Source organism: Aegilops tauschii, chromosome 6 (assembly GCF_002575655.3).
Source record: "Aegilops tauschii subsp. strangulata cultivar AL8/78 chromosome 6, Aet v6.0, whole genome shotgun sequence".
Lineage (NCBI taxonomy): Eukaryota > Viridiplantae > Streptophyta > Magnoliopsida > Poales > Poaceae > Aegilops > Aegilops tauschii.
This window is the reverse complement of record NC_053040.3, coordinates 421,732,268-421,738,511: the sequence shown is the minus strand read 5'-3', so window position 1 is coordinate 421,738,511 and position 6,244 is coordinate 421,732,268.

The following is a 6,244-nucleotide window of genomic DNA, read 5'->3' as shown; positions in this document are numbered from 1 at the left end:
GATCACATTGAGTCCATAGGAAAGCCAATACTATTAAGAAGGGATGAGGTGTTGCTTAATGAGGTTCTTGCTCAAAGTGCTTAGTGATATGCTCCAAAGCCCTCAACTACTTTCTCACATCCACATATGTCCCAAACCAAAAGTCAAACTCAGATCCACCGATTCTATCCGGAGCCACCGAGTTCAGTTGACATAGCCACTGCCAAAAACCCTAATCAATTCGGTCTCACTGGTGGGATCTCGGTCTCATCAAGATGGGCTTGCAAACTCTCTGTTGCCCATTGCAATAATTTTGGTCCCCCCGAGATATGCAATCGGCCCCACCGAGTTTGCTTGGCTAACTGTCTGTTTCGCTTATTACCCAAATCGGTCCCACCGAGTTTGAGTAATCGTTCAAACCGAGTATTGGCTTTACCCTAACCCTAGCACATCGGTCCCACCGAGTTGATCCAGTCGGTCCCACCGAAACACCTAACGATCACATTATGAACCAAATCGGTCTGACCGAGTTCTTTGAATCGGTCCCACCGAGTTTGGTGATTTGTGTGTAACGGTTAGATTTTGTGTGGAGGATATATATACCATTCCACTCACTCTTCATTTATGGAGAGAGCCATAAGAACATGCCTACACTTCCAACACATATTTTCTGAGAGAGAACCACCTACACTTGTGTTGAGGTCAAGATATTCCATTCCAACCACATAAATCTTGATCTCTAGCCTTCCCAAGTGATCAACAGGTGGTGGTGGCGGTGGGTTGTTGTTGTTGTTGTTGTTGTTGTTGTTGTTGTTGTTGCCTTGGTTCTGCACTAACACTTGCATCAGGGCATTCTGTTGCTGAATCAACTGAGTGATCTCCGGTGGGAAAACAAATCCGGTGTCGCGCCTCGGAGGCATCTGATAGGTTAGAAAAGGTGAGAGTTAAGAATAGAATGAGGTCTAGAGGGAAAACACTACCCATGCTCATGAGACAAATACAATCAATATCACTCAATCAATTCAAACAAGGCGTAACAATCGATCTAACTAGCGTTACAAAGTGCTTGAACTATACTATTAAATGGGGGAAAACTACTACTGATATGGTGGTCTACTAGAAATTCTGATAGTTGAAGACTCCATGATGTCTGCTCCAGCTTCATCAACAAAGTCATCTTCACTTGGTTCCGAGTCGGTGTCGTCGATGATGATGTAGTTATCCGGACAAGTGCATTCATCAACTTCTGCTTTTGGCACTGGATTTCCCATGAATACTCCAATCTTCTTCTCCAGGTCGTCATTCTTCCCTACTAGTGCGATGATTTCCTCCATATAATCCTCGCGTGTAGCTTTAAGTTCTTCTTGGAGCTCCTTGATCTTCGTTAATGCCTTCTTCAGTTCTTCCTTGTCCGTGCACATCTGGTTCTCCTGGCGACGAATATGTTGGTTCTGCTCCTGGATGAAAGCTGCAATTGATCCATCCGTCTTGGTTCTGATCATCTCCCATTGCGCGTCTCGGCGTCCAAAAATCTGATAAATAGTATCCTTAAGCTCCTGGTGGTAGACTTCTCCAATGCGTCCCATGGCGATGTGAGCGGCCATGCTCTTCCCTAAACTCCAGGTTGGTGCTTCGAAAACCAATCTTATGGGTTCAGTAACTGGCACAAACGTCCTTCCTGGAATGTGAACTTGAATCTTCCAGCTCTCCTCTTCGGGTAATGTGGCGTTGTAGGTTCCGGTGATGCTTGGTATTCCTATGTTCAAATACTTGGTGACTTCCTTCAAGTGGCGACCAAAAGGCGTGTCTTCATCCGGTTGCATGAACTTGCTCCTTGCATCCGCCATTCCTAAAAGAGTAGAAAAAGGAGAGGGGTCAGAAATGAGAAGAGAGAAGCTTTCTAGGGCTTAAGCATAGTGGTCGTGTCCTACAGTCAGCGTGTGCTCTGATACCACCTTTGTAGCGACCAGACCTCAAATGGTCTGTGCTGCTGTGCACCAGTGTCATCCCTGGATCAGTAATGCTGACACGCACAGTACAAATGGAGGATTTATAACAGAGTAGCAATCACACACTTATTACATTGAATATCTCCAAAGAGATTAAGTATGATAAATATGGCTTAAGGCCATCTAAAAACGATAACAGCGGAAGACTTGGAAGATATGTGAGTCCATCAACTCCAGCGGCATCACTGAGTATAAGACCACGACCTAAGGCACCTTACTCGTCGTCTGAAAAGTCTGCAACATGAAACGTTGCAGCCCGAAAACGGGTCAGCACATAGAATATGCTGGCAAAGTAACACATAGAGAATAATGAACATTGATAATGCTATACTACATGCATATATGGCTGATGGAAAGCTCTATGGTTACAGTTTTGCGAAAAGCCAATTTTTCCCTACTGCAAAGGAATAAATTTTATTTAACTATCATGGTGGTTGTGAAACATTGAGATGGTTGACAACATCTCAATCCCAATTAAGAAGTCATCATTAACCCAACAAAATTAATTAAAAGTAACATGGTGATGAGATTCAAATGATAATCCAGGTACTAGATACTCAAGTTGTCCATAACCGGGGACACGGCTAACCATGATTAGTTTGTACACTCTGCAGAGGTTTGTGCACTTTTCCCCACAAGACTCGATCGCCTCCGCTTGATTCTCGCACTGCATGATGTTTGAGAAACGGATGACCGAGACACAGTCTTTCCGAAGAGGTCCCCTTAACCGATAGATAGGCCGGTACACCTACAATCCCCTACATCTGCTAGCCCATCATGGAAAGGTTTCCCACAACTTACTCAACTATGCTAGAGCCCATAATATCTTGTGGCTGCACACGGAAGTTTCCAGCATGAATAATCTTATGATCCCTTTGAGCCTGGGTGGCGGTCCTTATACAAGCAGACAACACCGGATTCTCCAGGTGCCTCAATCCACCCAGATGTGAGTTTTAGTTGCCACCTTAGGTAAACCATTATTAACCATCTCACATCTGTCATGAATATCACTCAAACCCAATCCACGTCTACGAGCATAGCATGGCAATATAATAGCAACGTAGAAGTAACTCCCAAGGGTTTGATAAAAGAACAGGTAATAGGTACTACCTCCACTACTTTCCAAAGTTCCCACAATTTAATTAGATCCTAACCATGCAAGTGTTTGAGGAATATATCTAATGCAATAAAACTGGGTATGGAAAGTATGATCAAAGTGTTACTTGCCTTGCTGATGATCCGCGAAACCTAGCGATTCGAAGTAACAAGCGGCACACTCCGGGTACTCTATCGCAAACAAACAAGCAGACAATCAGTACTCATCTAATGCACAGGTAAAACTCGAATGAAAGATCCAACCAGAAAGTTCAACTTAAGAACTCCGGTTTGCAAAAAGAATCAACTCGAAAGAAGCAACGAAAGTCAAACTGCGAATGAAACAGGCTTCGTTTACTAATCTGGATCTAGGTCAAATTTTGCAGTAGAAAAAACTTTTTTGAGTAGGTTAAACGGAAAGAGAATTTCGAGACGAAACTCTAGGCGCTTGAATCGCCTGATTCCGATAAACAAGCGAAAAGTTAAACAGAAACGAAGATTCGATCAGAAATCGAATCTGAGAAAATCGCGGTAAATCCGACGAAAAAGAAAAACGGACGAACGGTTAAAGAACGGACGTTCGTTAACAGAGAAAAACCGACGAACGCGTTCGTTAAAATGAACGATTCGGTGAACGTTCACAAAATAACAAAACCGAAAAAAACCGATCTAGGGTTTTTTTTAACGAACGGTTTTTTTAAACAAAACCGGCAAAACGAGGCGAGGTCTACCTCGTCGGGACAGAGCTCCGGCGGGGCTCCCGTGCTCCCGCGAGGGGCGGCGAGGGCGGCGGGGGTCGGGCGGCGAGGGGCGGCTCCGGCGGCGGGGTCGGCAAGCGGCGGCGACGGCGCAAGGCGGCGGCGGCGCGGGCTTTCGGCGCGGGCGGCGGGGGGGTTCGGGTGCGGGCGGCGGGGTGAGAGGAGGAGGCAGGGGGTATACAAAGAAGGGGGGGTTCAGCGGCTTGGGGAAGGGGGCACCGGGGTTCCCGTGCTCGCCATGGACACCGGGCGGCGGCGGGCGTCGTCGCGGGGAAGGAGACGGCGGGCGGGCCAGCGGCCTGGCTCGGCTGGGCTCGGCCCAGTCGGGCGCGGCGAAATATTTTTTTTAAATACGTTCCGCGGAAAATTCGTAGAAAAATAAATAAAAGTTCAAAAAAAATAAAACAAATTTTCACCGTCTAGTTAGAAAATCTAGAATAGGGTGAACATTTTTTTGACACAAAATAAATTTTTCAAAACATGCAATATTTTTATAATGCAATAAAATTGCAAATAAAATCCGAATAAATTCCAATAAATGATTTTAACACTTTTCCTCCAGTATTTCAATTGTTTTGGAGAAGTCATATTTTCTCCTCTCGTTTATTTTTAAATGAAATATTTTTCCGGAGAGAAAATAATTAAAACCAAAATCCTCGTTTTATAATTTGATGAAAATCAAATATGAAAATTCGAGAAAATCCCCAACTCTCTCCGAGGGTCCTTGAGTTGCTTAGGATTTATCGAGGATTTGTCAAAATGCAATAAAATATGATATGCAATGATGATCTATGTATAACATACCAAATTAAAAATTTGGGATGTTACACCTAGATTGGCTAGGTGTCACTTGGGAGTCTCCGTCAAGATTGTGGAGTTGAACCAAGGAGTTTGTAAGGGTAAGGAGATCGCCTACTTCATGAAGATCTACCCTAGTGAGGCAAGTCCTTCGTGGGCGACAGCCATGGTGGGATAGACCAGGTTGCTTCTTCGTGGACCCTGCGTGGGTGGAGCCCTCCATGGACTCGCGCAATCGTTACCCTTCGTGGGTTGAAGTCTCCATCAATGTGGATGTACGATAGACCCACTTATCGGAACCACGGATAAAAAATCTCTGTGTCTCCAAATTGCGTTTGCACACTCCAATCCCATCCCTTTACATTCTTGCAACTTGCATGCTTTACTTTCCACTGCTCATATACTCTTGGCATGCTTGCTTGATATGTATTGTGAATGTTTAAACTTGTGCAAAAACTCCACATCAACATAAAGAATTAAAAACTGCAACTTTTCTTGATTAGAGTCTATTCACCCCCCTCTAGACACCTCTTCTCAATCCTTTCAATTGGTATCAGAGCCTTGGTCTCCATTGCCTTGGTTTAAACACATTTGGAGGAAGATGGATGTGTCTACTTTGGGGAGTCTTAGACGTAGAGTGCCTATTCTTGATGGAGAATATTTTCATGAGTGGAAAAATGAAATGCTTGAGATTTTCAATGAATATCATTTGAACAAGTACATTACTAGCCCTTGTGCACCTCATATTGATCCTTTGCATCCCACACCCGAAGAGGATCTTGACATGATTCGCAATCTTAGAACTATCAATCTTATCATAAGAGGATTGCCCAAAAATTTGATTGCTAGTTTACCTACTCTTGATTGTGCCTATACTATATGGAGATTTCTTGAGGAACGATTTCCAAATTATTCCTTGAAAAATTTAGACGAAATTCTCCATAAGTCTCTTGCCTTGAGTAAGATGAATTCTAGTGATCCTAGCTTTGGTGATTTTCTATTTGAGCTTACCAATCTCATGCATGCCATAGGAGATGTTGGGATAATTAGCAATATCATTTCCGAAGCTATTAGAATTCATAAAGATAACCATAGAAATGATCATTTATCTAATGAATTACCCTCTCTAGGAGTTGATCAATCACAAGATGATGTTGAACATGGATACTATGATGAGGATGATGATAGTGACTATGATCTTGATGATGTGATGAGACACTTTGGCCTTATGGCAAATCTTCGCGCCTACATGGCTGGAGGAAAGGAATGGGTCCTTGATATTGGATGTACTGATCATATGACCGGAGATGAAGATATGTTCCGTGAGCTTACTGAAAACGACGGCCCTCGAAAGTATGTCACCTTTGGTGATAACTCAAAGGGTAAGGTGGTTGGCCTCGGTAAGGTGGCCATCTCACATGATAGCTCCATACAAAATGTCATGCTCGTTGAATCTCTTGGGTACAATTTACTTTCAGTATCTAGACTTGCTGATTTCGGTTTCGATGTCCTATTTACTGAGGTAGATTGCCAAGTGTTTCGATGAGACAATCATAAAATGGTCTTTACCGGTATACGTAGAGGTGATCTCTACATTGTTGATTT